Source organism: Buteo buteo, chromosome Z, assembly GCF_964188355.1.
Source record: "Buteo buteo chromosome Z, bButBut1.hap1.1, whole genome shotgun sequence".
Classification (NCBI taxonomy): Eukaryota; Metazoa; Chordata; class Aves; order Accipitriformes; family Accipitridae; genus Buteo; species Buteo buteo.
Genome location: NC_134204.1, coordinates 46739199 through 46755569, shown reverse-complemented (window position 1 = coordinate 46755569; position 16371 = coordinate 46739199). Strand labels below are relative to the sequence as shown.

General features: G+C 39.1%; 1 protein-coding gene across 5 annotated transcripts in view; it reads left to right on the top strand.

The window, feature by feature from the left end:
• The first annotated feature begins 1875 nt into the window (after positions 1-1875).
• The window catches only part of FANCC (FA complementation group C), a 96912-nt gene continuing 82416 nt past the window's right edge, over positions 1876-16371 (top strand). For 4 of the 5 annotated variants that reach the window (XM_075021879.1, XM_075021880.1, XM_075021877.1 and 1 more), the window contains exon 1: positions 2331-2402. The gene's annotated coding sequence lies outside the window, so the exon portion shown is untranslated. Of the gene's footprint in view, positions 2063-2330; positions 2403-16371 lie in introns of those variants that run through there. The other variant, XM_075021878.1, reaches the window with a different exon arrangement.

Genomic DNA, 16371 nt, shown 5'->3' with positions numbered 1-16371 from the left:
TTTTTTTTTTTTTTTTTAATTCCCGAGTTTATTTTTCACAGCTTCTGGTATACTGCAATGATCTTTGGCCATATGTCTGGGTGTGCATGAGAACTGGGATATGGCTTCTTGCATAGCAAGAAGAAAATTGGCTCTGCTGATGGTATAAACATCAAGCTGATTAACAAAGGCAGCTTTTTGCTTCCCTGTGGCTATGGGATAGAAATAGACATTGGACAACAATGGAATTATGTTCAATCAGAAACATGAAAAATTTTGTTATCAAACTTCTTCCACTCAAGCTTTTTCCACTTCTGTTCCACCAGAACAGTTACACATTTCAGCAATGAAATAATTAATAATGCTGACATCTAAGGAAGTGTTAACACAATTGATGGTAGAAAACAAATATAAACTCTCCCCTGTTTTCATTTGACAAGAGAGAGAAGGAGTAGAATGATTAAAGACTTGCATGAGTTATGAACTGGACTCAGTGCAAATATGGGCATTACACCCAAAGCTCCGAGTTGTGCTCTGCAGATGTGCTGGATGTGTGGGAAACATCCCCGTCAGTTTGTCTTGGTGGGTTGCCTGATGAGCAATTGCTGTTTCCCAAGGAAGTACTTTGAAACTGCCACAGACAAGCCTTTAATTCATCAGGTGTTGCTGATTTGATAGGATGAAATGAAAAAAAAAGTAATGTAAGTTTTCACACATGGGGATTTCACTATAAGGGTAGGTTGAATTTGCCTTTGTACTGAAGGGGATTTTGTCTCATTTTACAGAAAATTGAAAGCAGTGGTGATCAGAAAAGATGAAGCACTGCACAAAATCTGAATAGAAGAATACAAAAGCTGAATGAGAGTAAGGAGTTCAGACTCCCAGCTTTGGACTCCTGGCTGAACTGGGTGAATTGTAAAGAGAAAAAGAGAAACTTCAGCTTTAGCAGCAGTGGTAGTCCTATGTTCATGCAGAGTACAAATCTTGAATACAAATCTAATACAAACTAGCCTGTTAATTCAGACTAATGATGTCACTGGGATTTAATTTAAAAATCCATCTAAAAAAATACATTGCAACCTAGATTCCAGATAGCATTTTCACTTAATGACTTTGTTTTTTCAGATAATTTGTTTTGTTTTTCTTTAGGATGGATTGCAATGAGCTATCCACAGTTTCTTCAAGGAGGAAATAAGGAAATGAGCGTGTAAGCATATGTATTTGGGAGGAGGAAGACCTAAGAAAGAAAGAAATTTTAAGTGCTGATTGCTTCTCAAAAAGACAGGTGGAAATACTGTAGCAACTTCCCACCAGCTCTTCATTGCAAGTAGTGAACGTGGAAGTAAAACCAGTCAGGAGTGCAAAAACTACCAGGGTGAATTGGAGGAGGAGTCGAGTGGCTGAGCGAAAGAGGAAGAACGATGGGAAGGTGAATGAAGTATGAGTGTGTAAGTGGGCTAGGGATCCATGAGCAAAACTGCACCAAGTAGTCAGATTGTGTAGTGTTGGTATTCTCACCAGGATTTCCTTGAGGACCAGCATAACTCAGCATTGGTTAGGTGACAGAATATGGATCTCAGTAGTTTTACTACTGCTGCTTTTTAACAAATTGAGGGCTAGAAAGGTGCACCATGTGTCTATTTCTCATTTTAGCACCAGCACAAATTTCAGTTAGAGAAATCGGGTGTTTTTTCACACCTTAATCAAAACAAAGTTTCTTATCTGCTGTACCTCTGTACTCACACTGTTCACATTTTTTTCACAGGGGTGGAAAGGCCTGTTGGCGTTGACAAAACTGAAAACCTGCAAAAGTTTTCATAGGTTTTGCACTTAGCCTTACCAGAAGGGGAAAAGAACCCGAAGGACTTTATTCATTCACGGTCAGAAGCCAGGACGGTGGGTCGCGGCCAGGGACCTTCCACCTGGCCACCACCGCCCAACTGGCAGGCTCACCCCGACATTCACGGGGGGCGTAACGTCCCCGTCATCCCGGTTTCCCAGTCGAGTTGTCACCTTCGCTGCACACCCGGGACCGAAACCGTCTCGCTCCGTTTCGCCCACCAGCGCATTTTTGGAGACGCAGGTAACACAAGCACCTCGGCTGCCGGGGAGCCCCTTTCGGCACCATCAGCCGCCAGGACCGACGAGGAACTTTTGTTCCGCCTTCCGCTCACCGCCGGGGACCCGCGTTTGAAACGGGACGCTAAACGCCTGTGGGGGCGGGCGGAGCCGCCTGGAGAGGAGGAGAACCGGGTAGCCGGCTTCCCGCCCGCCGCCGGGCACGCGCGACCGCCCAACCGCCACCGCCGCGGCGGCGACACGCCCCCCCCCCCCCCCCCCTCCCCAGCGCACGCGCGCCGCCCGCGGGCGGGGGCACAGAGCGCGCGAAAATTCCAAACCGGCGGCGCGAGCCGGGCGGTGGGGTAAGCCGCTGGGGGGGGGGGCGGGGCTGGGGCCGAGGGGGCGGCGGCCGCGCGCGCCGAGCCGGTAACGGCGGCGGGGGCAGGGGTACGGCTCTCCCCCCCACCCCCTCCTTTCGGAGCGGGTGGGGGGAGTCGTACCCCGCCCCCACCGGCCGCGCGGGCGAGAGGGTCGGCGCATGCGTGGATGCGCCAGCGCGGGCCGGCAGCTGTCGTGAGGGGAAGGCGGGCTCCTGTGGGCTGCCTGCCGAGCGTTGCGGCCCGGGACTTCCCCCAGCTGATTCCCGGGCAAACTGCTGCCTCGCTTGGGAGGTCGTCTGTTCGGTGTTTCGTGCCTTAACGCAGGGGGGAAAGTAGCCGTGTTAATACTTCTCCGAACAAGGGTTGAGCTCTTTTGTTGAGAGTGCCGTTTAGGCCGTGGGCTTGGCTTGTGGTAAAGGAAGTAACGGGAGGCCGCGTGCCCGTCCCCGTTAACAGCTAGTACTTGGTTAGTATCGTCTGGTACTGAAAACTTCGGAAAACAGGGAGACTTCCACATTTGCGCCGTCTGCATCGTGCGTGCTAGTCCCCTTTGTTCTAGGAACTTTGGAAACCGAGCGATGAAACGTCGTTTTGTGATATGTGTACGAGAACGGTGCAGCTATAATGCAGAGATACCTTCCGAAATGGTTTACAGGGAGAGGGAGTAAAAAGTTTACAGCTTTGTTTCTGATTTAGCAGATGTGCCAACTCTTGTTCTGTGTAATGTGACACTCGCAGACATCTGCTCTAGTGGAGGAACTCCAGTCCAGTACGTGTTTACAGAATACTGTCAGATAGCGTAGCTGGCCTTTTATTCAGAAAACTAAAGATCAGGGAAGACCAATGCCTCATAAGTGTTGGGAGAAGTTGCCGTTTTTATGCTTGGTTTTGGTTCACAAATGTAGGTAATAAAACCACTACCTTCCACTCCTCTCAGAAGTTTTCCAAAACCACCATTTTTTATGTGGAAGAATAACTAAAATGGGGTAATGGTTACTGCTCTATATTGCAGTGAAGACTCCTTTAGGTAAAATTTGTAGGACATGACATTCTAGTGACGGGCCTTTGAAAACCAGGAGAATTTTGAGAATTTTTTCCAGTAAGTAACTATAAGGATCTGAAGCTTTCCCCCCACTCTCCCCCAGTGCAAACTCTATGAATCTTTTCTGCAAAAGGAAAGCTTTCTTGTCTGTGGCCATTAAACCGAGCGACATTACATTTATTTTCTGAGTTACATGGATTATTTGCTGTGTTACTTGTTTTTATGTTCATCTTCCCTTCTTTGCTCGAGGTTCAAAAATTGTGTCAGAAGAATTCATCATCATATGATGTTTGAAGCAGAAATTGAGATATTTATCAAAGTTTATTGTGAGCTACTGACAAGTCTATGAAAATCTTATGTCTGTTGGATTTGGGCATTGCTGGAAAGCCCTCTTACTTGTTTATCGTTTTTCCTCCCCGTGGCAGGCTTTCTTCCTCTCTGTGTGGATGTTTGTTCACTACTGCCATCTCTTGGATAGAAGCAGGCCTGCTGAAGGTTTGTGATGGTTGTCCTCTAGTGCTTGGTTTGTACAGAGGATATAAACGCTGCTATACTTGCCCCTCAGTGAAGACTTGGCTTTAGAGAACACGGCAGTGGAAGAGTTTGTGTCGGGAGCAGATCCTGAAGGTTATCTGTTCACCTACAGGCGTGGATCAAGTTTTGATAATAATTTCTGTGCTTTTTATCTTAGTTTCCTTGGGAAATGAGATCAGTGTGATTCCACATCTTCATGTCTTTGGCTACTAAGGATTGAACATGTTAGTCAATTTTAACCAAGTTTGAAAGCAGGATAAAGGTTTGAAAACAATTCTATTCCTATATATTTTCTAAAAATTGAGGGCAGGGTCAGAGAGAGATACTATTGGTCCATGTTTTTGTTTGGCAGTAGTCCTCGATCTAGTCAACATGTGCATATGGGCCAGCTGGATGGTATGTGCGTGAAATTAACCACAGGATACCATGGGTGAAAGTGTCCTAAGGGACACCTGTGGGAGTTGGGGTTTTACGGGTGATGTTATGGAGAGTTAAAAAAGCAAAGGATACCTGTTTGAAGGTCCTATACATGGCTGTTGTCCTGTTAATGGAGCTGCCTTTTGCACTCAGTGTGCTTTTAAACCGTAATTTCTTTTCTTTCTTTTTGCCTAAGTCGTATGTTTCAGTTTACTGACCTATAGTTATAAAGGTGCTGTTTTTGACAAAGCTGTCTTTCAAAAGATGGGTGAAGGATCTTGTGAGGGTGATGTTTGAAATATTTTTTTCCTGAAACAATAATTCAGAAGTTAGAGTCCTTTGATATACATGGAAACATTTTTCACATTTACGGGAAGGTGCATATATTGCATGAGATCAACCTCAAATAAAAATCTTCAGTCTTTGATTTATCAGTTGTTTTTTTTTTTTACAACAGATTTTGTGCCAACCTGATCTAAAAAACACACAAAAGTATGCCAGGTTGTAAAGATCTTATTACATGTATAAACAGTAGAACAACTCTCAAAAATCAAGTCAAATCTTGAATTAAACAGTTTAATGTTCACCAAGAAGGGTATTCCCAGACCAAATTTTCTGGTTAGTGTTATCATAAATGACTGTCATTATTATTAATATTGCTAAAATGAAGATAATGGTAATGCTTATTAAAAATCTGTATTTTCTTTCATGGAGCTTCAGAATTAAAAAATCCTTTCTGTCTTGAATATTGGTGGCACATCCCACCAACTTCTGACAACACTTTAGGACCACATAGTTAGTCTACTTTGTAAGTTATAGGAATGTAGAATATGTTAAATATTTTCCCCTTGGTGAGGGCCAATAACTTTGTGGGTACTGCGAAAGTATTTAAAAATTAGGACTTAGTTATCTATTTTACTATAGAAATAATATTGATTTTATATAGCTATGACAAGTGGAATGTGATGATTTGGAGTTAAACACTGTATCCCCAATATAAAAATGCTCTTTATTAGTACTATATTAATAATAAACTAATTAAACATAAATTAATAATAAATCATAAAGAGAAATCTATATTAATTTAATGATTATAATTAAAATTTTCTGAATTTGGAAATTTTTAGTTACAGCTTCTTTAACATCTTTTCAAGAGTGCTTTTACTCTAACTGTGTAATGGTAAAGGGTGGACTCATGTCAGACTTAGGCTATTTGCAAGAGGTTTCTGTTACTATTTTTTTAAACTGTCAGCCTTGCATATGGTTGCAGGGTTCTGACATAGAACTTCTGCATGCAGTTTTAATTTTTAATAGAAATTCTGTAGGTAAGCAATGCCATGAGTTAGATTTTCATAAACTTAACGAGTCATGAATTATACAGATATTATTGGATACGGTCTAAAGACAGATGACTTGCTCAGATGTAATCTTCATAGCATCAGTTAACGGTATCTATTGAAATAAAGTCTGCGAGGCTACTGTAGCACAAGGAACTTTGTAAAACTTTGAGAGGAATAAATTCTTTTTACTTGCAATTGTAGCAAATCTGATATTATCAGACATGTATTTTCAGTCTGATTTAAAAAAAAAAAGGCAAAAAAGTACACTGTACTATTAAACTTTAAAATTACAGCAGTACTAGGCAGGTTGCTGTAGAAGTGAAGTAGAACAGGCCTTGGAAACTTAAATGACTTCTTTAGTGTCATGTGTTAGATGTCAGAAGTGAGAATCAGATTATTAGGCTTCTGACTCCTGGAGCCAAACTACAAGGCTGTCCTTCCTTCCTACTGGTAGATTCACTAGACAGGTTTATTTTATAAATCTTGATTAACAATGTGACAGTATTGAAATATTCCAAACAGTGACTATAATAAAATATCATAATATACAACTAAATTGACATATATGAGTGTCCAAGGAGAAGAGGCCAAGAGACATACCACTAGCTAATACTTTTTTCCTATGTTGTACGTTAAAAGTTCTTATCTATCATCAACTTCCCAGGTTCATAAGGAGCTCCCTTCCCATAGAATACCAGGACTATATAGCTTTAATTTCATGCCAAGCGTTGCATTGCTGAATTTTGAGTTTTTCATGAAGAGATGCAACAAAAGTCTTACTGGCAAGTCACAGGATCCACTGTTAGTGCATTAAAAAGTACATGCACATAGAATATGCAGGAATAATTGACTGAGAATTCCCCAAATCAAGGCCTCATCGCTTTGAATGTCAGTGCCCTGTCTCCAGTCTAAACGCCCACATAGCTAATTGTTGCTGCAGTGTGAGTTTGACTGAGTGAATCACTGAAAGTCATTGCTCTAAATGTTTCTGAGGAAACTTATCTCTTCTTGTTTGCAAAGAATGAATAGCCTGATTTAATGCCTGTGAATAGCATGAAACCTTGTCAATGGACTCCAGGGACAAGTGTCTGTGGGAGTGTGTTAAAATAATGTACAACAAAAAGGTGTAAATGTTGATGTGGATGTCATGAAGTTATTTTTATTCTTCTGAAGAATACATTTTTCTTTTTCTGTCAGGTGTACTTAGTGCCATAAATACGTCTTTATTCAGAAGATTTTTTTCTGTGGCTATTTCTGGGTGTGAGTAATCAGGGGGAGGAGGGGGAAGTATGAGATTGTTAAGGGATTTTTTTTATGCCAAAGAGAAATGCATTCCTTCAGTTGCAAACTTGCTTTCATTGTATGTGGACTATGGAGTGGTTTTCACAGAATTTCAGTAGCCTCACCTGATGTTAGAATGAATATATATCACTTTTTACTTACACTTACTATGCTGTTACTAGAGTTCATACAAAAGTAAGTATGTATAATAAAAACTGGAAAGAAAATACTTTCCTGTGATTGTTGTGGGGTCTGTTTCTTTTTGGTGGAATATTGCCCTTCACCATTGCATAAGCCATTGTGTCATGCTTGAGGAGCTTAGGTTGAATAATAGATTATCTTTGAGGAAATCCTTGAGAAGCAGTGTTGTCTAATGGGCTAGAACATATAAGATTTGTGTCTTTTATCTCTTTCTGTCATTTGTTTCCTCAGTGACTTTGGACAAGAAATTTTCTGTTTGTGCCTCTGTTTCCTTATGCTTATATAGAAATACTTTAACTCTGTAGAGCAGAATTTCATTGAAAGGTGTGTGCTTTGTTACTATACTAAATATTAGAGTTTCTTAAAAAAAACGGTTATAGAGATTCTCGGCAAAAAGGAATTCACTTGGTATAATGAAGACAACTCTACACACTATGAATAGCACTGAATATCAATACCATAGGCAGTATTTTAACTGATGTTCAAATACTTGTGATAAAGAGTTTGGACCACTGTCTTGTTTTCTTACATCTGTGTAAGTCAGGGGTAAAGCCTGAATTTGTCAAAGTTGCATGGCTATTAAAGAAGCATAGTTGTTGGAAATATGAAGCCCTTTAGTGTTAACTTACAATTTAATTGAAGAAAGAAAGGGTAGTCATTCTTCTGTGTCTAAATAGATTGTGTCCCTGTCTTCCCCCGCCCTCCTTTTTTTTTAAATGTTGAAACAAAGGTGAATATTTTTGGATCGTGCTACCTGTTTGCAGAATCTTCTCCACAACTTAGTTGGAGGAAGATAATGTTCTGGCAGGAACATTTTTAGGTGTGTCCCCCCCTGCTTTCTTGTAATTTTGTATGTGCAGATAGAAGTGAATGCTATTCCTTGATATACTAATACAAAGGAATACACTTTTTTCTTTTACATTACAGGTTATGTATGACTCCTCTGAAGGGAGGACTAATATTCTAACTTGTTGTGTACAATTTAATGTGTGTTCTTCTACTTAAGGTTGGATACTAGAGAATTACTGCATATTCTTGTTAATTGCAGAATTTAGAGTGAAACATCTAAAAGGCAAAAAAAAAAAAAGTGCCAAGGATTGGTTTATATGCAACCCCCACCCCACTGTTAGCTCAAAGTATTGTAAGCTGTTTATTTCATGTGAAGCTTTGAATTAATCTCTACTTAAAGTTTTTTTTCAGAGGAACTGAATCATAAGGAAATAAATTTCTCTGTATTCCACTTAAGCAGTATATAAATACAAGTCAATTGTAGAGGAGGCCTAATGGTGAGGGAAGCTTGGATGATTGGTTTTCTTTATGTTCAGATCAGAATGGAATAGAATAGACTATTTTGTTTGGAAGGGACATACAAACACCATCTAGTCCAACTGCCTGACCACTTCAGGGCTGACCAAAAGTTAAAGCCTGGTATTAAGGGCACTGTCCAAATGCCTCTTTTTAAGGCACTGGCAGGCATGAGGCACCGACCACCTCTCTAGGAAGCCTGTTCCAGTGTTTGACCACGCTCTCGGTAAAGAAATGCTTCCTAATGTCCAGTCTAAGCCTCCCCTGGCACAGCTGTGAGCCATTCCCATGGATGCTGTTGCTGGATCCCAGGGAGAAGAGCTCAGCAGCTCCCTCTGGACTTCCCCTCCTCAGGAAGCTGCAGAGAGCAACGAGTTCGCCCCTCAGCCACCTTCTCTCCAAACTAGACAAACCCAGAGTCCTCAGCCCCTTCTCACAGTACATGCCTTCCAGCCCTTTCGCTGGCCTTGTTGCCCTCCTCTGCATGTGTTCAAGGGCCTTAACATCCTTCTTAAACTGTGGGGCCCAGAACTGCAGGTAGTACTCGAGGTGATGCTGCACCATCACTAAGTACAGCGGGATAATCACCTCTTTTGACCGGCTGGCTAAGCTGTGTTTGATGCACCCCAGGATGAGGTTTGCCCTCCTGGCTGCCAGAGCACACTGCTGACTCATGGACCCTGCTGTTGACCAGCACCCCCAGATCAGTTTGTTTCTGAAGAAGTGTTGTTCTGTAGAAAAGGAGTTGAAGGAAGCCTTTTAGGCATGTGGGGTTACAGTAAAAAATGTCTAATAGTGGATTTAAGCTAGAGGAGACAGTGATAACCAGATGTAAAAGTTTAACTGAGAAAGTACAATTTGTATTTGGTACAAAAATGACTCTGTGTCTAGGTAATTGTAACTCATTCACATCTTTGCTTTGGCTTACATGAAGTTGTGTGAGAGCATAATATTTGCCAAAAGAGGGTAACAAAAGCTTTATAGTCAAAATTCATTTCAGATAGCCCATGAGATAACTGAGTGACACATTAGCTGGCATATCGGGTAAGGAGAAGGGGTACAAACAATAAATTAGGTCTAGCAAGAATTTGCCATTATTGCTAATAGGTCTGACTTTTCTGGTGTAGTGAATTGGTGAGTTCTTATGTGGATAAGCTTCTCAAGTGTCTTGAATGCACCATGTGAAATTTAGGCTCCACTGAGACTAACAAAAATTTTGCTGGTGATGTAAACAGAATCAGAATTTCATTCCTTTTCCTGTAACCTGCAAAAGAAGGTCTAGTTTATGTAGTGTTTAGACTGTTTATATTGGAAGCCCATGCACAATTGATGTGTGATGTTATTAGCCATAGTGAAACTAAACTGGTATTAGCAATGATTGGATTTTTTGCAAAGTGGTGTAAAAATGTTACTTTTATTTTTATGTTACCAGATATTCTACAGAAGCAGTTATGCCTCCTGCAGTTCAGAGGCTGAAGCAGACCTAATGCCTCTTTCCAGAGTTGCATTTATTCTTTGTTTGCATTGTCACCTTAGCTGCATTTTTCTTTGTGTGGCCTTTATTGCAGCTGTTCTCAGAGAACTTACCTGAAAATGACCTGGGCTGACTGAAAAGGCTCTGTCCAGCAAACTAAGTCTTCATTAAAAAACTTCATTAGAACTGTCCCAAAAAATCTTTATCCCTCAAGCACTAGGAGAAATTGCCACATTCCAGTGACCTAATCTTGGAAGGTTTGCTTTTTAGATTGTGCAAAACAAAATATGTGTATTTTTGCCTTAGTGAGGAAATATATTGAAAGCAGATGGACTTTGCCTCTCCATTTGTAGAAGATGATGAAGGTGTGAACTTGTTTGTGCTTCTATTCACCATGCCCAGTATCTCACTTCTAGCTTCTGCTGTATTTTGTTATATAATGTTGTTACCTTTCTGGGGTAGATCACCGTGTACCGATGAGAGGTAAACAATTCAGATATGGAAGAACGAGCAAGGAGTTAAAGGGTGAGCTAGAACCTCCCTGTTTCTTTCAAGTCCTGCTGTTGTTTTGGAAGGCCATCTTGCTTAACATCAGTGTGCACTGGTTAATTCTGGGATTTGCTTTACTGCCTTGAAACAACTTCCATTTTGTACACGCATCTGATTCCCTGCCTAGTGGTATGGACAGCTTTATGTGGGCCTTCCTGGATTTTGATTTGGCTAGTCCTGACGTTGAAATTCTTTTAAATGAGGACACTGTGTGGTTTGGTACTTTGCTGAATTGTGTAGAGCCTTCTGCCAGAGATATGAAGATACTTTACTTCATTGTCTGCTTTCTCCTCTTAAATTTAACTTAAAAAAAAAAACAAACAACCAAAAAACCCTCTGGTCTTGGGAGTCGTAATAACTTAGTTGCTGCATTTCTTGCAGGAGCGACTTGCAGTGGCTTGTGATCAGACTTTGTATTCAGTTTGTGCCTACAAACATAGTAATCCATTCTGTGGGCTGGTAATTACATCTTTTGTGTATGGAAGTGATAATTAATTGACTTGTTGTCTGGTTAAGATTCATTATGGAAAGGTAACAAATAACATCTGTAAAATTCAGCAATATAACTCCTAAACATCTTTCACATCATTCACTGTTCCCTTGAGCAAAAGCTAAGAATTAGATAGAGGTGCTGAGATAATATTTCTGCCTTTCCCATTAAAGAAGGTTTTATTCTTAGCTTCTTGAAATGATGTACTTTGGAAGGAAGATCTGCTGCTGCAAGACAAGCCTGCCATTAGAACCAGAAAGTTTTAAAGTTAATTTTTATGTGGTTACTGTTATCAGGGAAGGCTAATAAATAATATTTTTTTGGTCATGAAGCTTATAGCCTGATGATTGGGAAGGAGAAGGCTCTATTATGATCATTTAGTCCTGTTGAGGGGAGAGGGAGATGTAATGTTCTCAGAAAAGGAGATATTGTATGAATGCTAGCAATGCATGCTTCCTCAGGGCATTGAGTCTTCTCCAGTCCTGCAGGGCCACAGAACACAACTGGAACACAATTGCTGTTTGCAATGTTACTCAGATTAAACCTGTGCAAGAGGCTTAATACATTGTCCACAAAAGTAGCCCTGTTAGTGGCCACTGTCCCTTAAAGATGAAAATTGGGCTCTTTTTTCCAGTGAGACCTGATAATGTAATTCAGAAGGCAGATCTGACAACTGTGAAAATACTAGTTATCTGAGTAAATAGAAGAAACAAATACAGAGGAGCAAAATAGAGAAGTTAATTACTTTCTCTAGGAGAATTGTTAGTCTAAATGTTGAATGATAGTGCCAACCATCTGCTTGACAGCTATTTAGTTTACCATATTTTGCATGCTGCTTAGCCATTGTTGGTTCCTTTCTTTTGGCAAAACTCTGTTCTTTGGTTTTATTTCCAGAGGAAGATACATTTGCATGCAATTTGTTTGAATTTGGAAAGTCTGCATATAGACAGGCAGTTTTCTATAATAGTGGTTTGTTCTTGCTATAAAATATCTGTGGGTGTAGACACAAAGGGGAATAGGCAAACTTGCTCTTAACTGAGAACTTATTAAATAAAAAATCAACACTAATCAACACTGGATGTAAGCACACTGTCCAGAATCAAGATGGGAATTGTTCTCTAGATTATTCTTGACTGCTGGACTTCCAGTGAGTGTAGATTAGACTTAATACCAACCTATAAACCAGCCTGTGAACGTAATTTCTCAAAAAGGGACACTATGAAAAATAAGATGACAGGAATAAATAATATATTATTTGTAATTTTCACATAGCCTTCACTACTCTTGGGCCTTTCTGAAGTTTCTAAAAAAATATTCACTTTTTTCTTAATAAACTTTTTCTGAATTTATTTTGGGGGTGGCTAGTAATAGGTTTTTTTTAAAGTAGGAAATAAGTCATGTTTGATCTTACTGCCTAACTGGGTATGTATTACATTTTCTTTTTGTTCATGGCAAGTGAAAGGAGAGTTGTCCAAGTGAAGATGAAAAATATACTTGTGGGAACAAGGTGAAAGAACCTAATAGACATTTTATGTAGTGAAATAATCAATGAGAAAATAGTATCTATGTTCTGGATAACTGCTACTTTTTTTTCTTTTGGCATAATCTCAAAATATCATCCATTAGATAGTAAATTTGTGACATGATTATCATCATCTTTGAAACATGGAAGCAGTAAGTTAATAGTCTTCTGCTCCTATTAGTGTATCAACCATGCTGTATCATAATCAAGTTAAGGGTGATTAACTAAGGAGTCAAAATCATGGTATCTTTTGATTATGTAATATACTGAAGTGCTTACCTAATATCTAGTCTCCTAATTCCTAATACTAGTCTCCTACTATCTGTTAGAGTAATAAACATGCACAAAAGGAATGTTCCACTGCTTTTGTGTTAACAACCCCCAAAGCAATTTGGAATGTATGTTAATGTGTTCTGTTAGGTCAATGGTGACCTGTTCCACTTTGGGCCTTTGGACCCTCATGTCATATAAGTATTTGAACTGTTTTCTTGTTTTGTTTTTTCCTTACAAGCTGAGGTTGCTGATGGGCAAGATTTGAGAGAGGAGATGGAGTAATGGAAAGTGAAGTGTTCATTTAGAGTGTGGAGTTACTTATATCATAAAAAGTACACAAATGAGAGCTTTATACCTTGAATGCAAGTTTTTTTCACATTTATTTAGAATGCTGTGATGTAAGGCAATATTGTACCTTAATGGTATCTCAAAGATCCTTCTACTTGAAATGCTTTTCTTTATTTGAAAATTACAGCTGAATTTACAAAATTAAAGACAAACTAAGTAATAAAGGTTTAGTAGTAATTTTTGGCTATCTATTAAAGCCAGATTTGGGGACATTGAAAGCTATGAAAATTTGTTACTGAATTTTCTATGATTGACAGAAATTCTTTCTGAGGAGCTGTAATGTTTTAGCAGCCACATATTCCCTTTTTATTATATCCGAGTCCTGAGTTTCAGAATTTGTAATAGTGAAGAAGTTATTTTCCTTTCACATAGTTTTTCTCTTTTTTATGGTTTTACTTGAAAAGATTTTATTTCTATAGTTCTAGAGAAAAAAAATCTTCTTTGTTTTACTACCTTACATGCTGAATGCACAAATATTTCATGTTCAGACTATAGAACAGGAGACATTTGTGAGTTTTCTGAAAACTTTGTCGGTGTCTCTTCTACACGTGCAACTAGTTCACTATCGCAGAGGAATAGTATTCTGGTAAATCTTAACGTGGAAGGCTGTGACAGTGCAGTATTTATTTGTGTGTATGGAGGAGGATGTAGCAGTAACTCTGTTGTTAGGTGGAGTGCCCTGGTATACTGTAGGGCTTTGCCTCGAGATCTGGTAACAAAAGTTACTGATTGAAGTGTTACATTTCAGACACTAATCCAGATAGCTCACTTGACAGAATAAAGCTAATCCATTCCTTGTTAGAAATGCTGCCTTCAGCTTCTGAAAGATATAACAAGTACCCTCATGCCTGAGCTCCACAGGGTTCCCTGTGCTTGCAAGTACAAGACCAGGAGGGCTTGACTGGGGGTTCTGAGAAAGGAGGACTGAATACTATTTCTTCCCCTTCTTTCTAGAACTAAAGGATATTTTAAGGCAATCCACAGTAAATCCAGCTTCTGAATTTTTCATATTGTGGCGTAAATAGCCATAAATAAGAAGCAGGTTTTGATTTTTGGCAGCTGAAATAAAAGGAGTCCCAACTAAATGAAGGCAGAGTTCTTGAACCTGAAAGAGACTTTAGGAATATACTTGACAGTATGACAAGTCAAATTATTAATCAAGTCTTTATTATCTGTAATTTCTGTAGGTCTTTGAATATGTTCTGTATCTTACTGGGATCTGAATGTTTAAATTACATTTAATTAACTAATAGTTTTATATTTATCTTGTTAATAAACTATATATCCTGTGACCATTTTTCAGATGAAATCTGTATGTCAGGTTTGGTATGTTATGTTTTCTTTTTAATTGTGTTACTTATACATTCAGTAATTTTACTGTATGCTTTCCAGTAATGTTGAGATGAAGACAAGAGTAAGCTATATTAATAAAATTGCTTTTTTCAGGACTAGATGCTATAGTTAAACAATCAGTAAAATAACTGTCACTGGAGGCTTCTAAAGAAAGCACATACATAAATACAGCTTAAAAATCATGCTATTGCAAATAGAACAGGTGCTTGGGGTAGTTCTTTTTTCTGGTTTTCTTTTAGTGTGGCATGAGCAGTGTTGTGATGCAGCAAAATATTACTGAATATTAAATTAAGCAATGCAGCAATTCTTGGAAATGTCACTTTAATGTACTCTTCTGTAGATCTCAGGATGAGTTTTATAAGAATGTGAATTGGTTGTATCCCAAAACAGATAACAGCAATATTTTTAGCACTTAAAGGATTTTTGAGATGATAATTTTTGAAAAATCTACATTCAGTTCCTAATAGTTGCTGTAAGGGATTCTGCTACCATTGAATTGACAAGAGTAGTTCTGTATAAAGCTTTACAGCAGTGTTTAACCTTGTCTTCTGCCCCCAAAAAGAGTGTGAACAAAGATTGTTAGTCATGTCAGTCTTAATGATTTATTTATTTCTTTTTTTTTTTTTCCCAGTATATATACACCACAGTCTATTACAGATACACTCTGCAGATTACCTCTTTTCTTAGTCATATAGATCGCTTGCTCCTTATTTCTGGTATTACAGTATTTTTGAGCCGTTTCAGAAAGGTAATTGCACAGAAAAATACATTTATTTGTCCCTTAGTCCACTTCAGAAATGGAACAGAAAACTGACTCCTCCATTTTTGCCCATAAACTTGTCCATGAATGAACATTAGACTGCAGCTAAAATTTCTGAACTCTGTTTTAGAAACAACTCAGTTTCTGTTTCATCAGAAAATGATGTGAAAGGAGCAAGTTCAGGATTGATCCTTCTGAATATATGTTCTGAACTCTAGAATATATAGCTGGGTTTTTTTTGGTGCAGGTCCTTTGCTTATGCTTTCATACAACAAGACAGCTCTGGAAAATATACTGCATTTCAGGTGAGGATTTAGAATAGCACTGAACACAGAATTACTTTGTTTTCTTGGTGAAGGGAAGACAGGTTTATTTCTGTGACTAGTACAAGTCTGTTGATGGGACAGTACTTTGCTCATATCCAAGATACTCAGGACAGATATCTTAAGGGAATGAACTATCAGAAACTGAAAAATGCACACTTCCAGTTAGCAGCATATAGAATAGATATACTGTTAAGATTGCCTTTCTCTTATGATTTGTGCTGTCTTTGTCCTTTTTGACTTTTTTTTTGGTTGTAGTTAAAACAGAATGTACATCTCGGTCTTTGACAGTTTTTTCTGTAAGGCAATGGCTCTGGACTAGCTAAGGAGTTGCTAAGGAGTCTCTCTGGACCAGCAATCGTTTATTTAGCTGTAATTAAGAAGGGAGATAAAACACCTTTCTTATTGTGGAGCTGGGATTTCAGACTTCTGGAAAAAGACCATCCTCACACTGTGATGGCCATGCCATTCTGCATACTGGAATAGTAGGTACAGGTATTTGGTGTAGGAGATAAGCCTGCTTGATTAGCTTACCTCAGATCCTCTGATAATATGTGGTCAACTCAAGTGACTGGCCCCAAAATGCTGGAGTGTTTGTGGTGGTTCTTCTCCCCCTTCCCCCCCCTTCCCTTTTTTTCCCCTTTTCTTAAAGTTTTAGGAGACATTTCGTTAGGTGACTTTTTTGGGGGCGGGGGAAGAATTAATCTTACCTGGGAACATCAAAGAGGCTCATTAATTT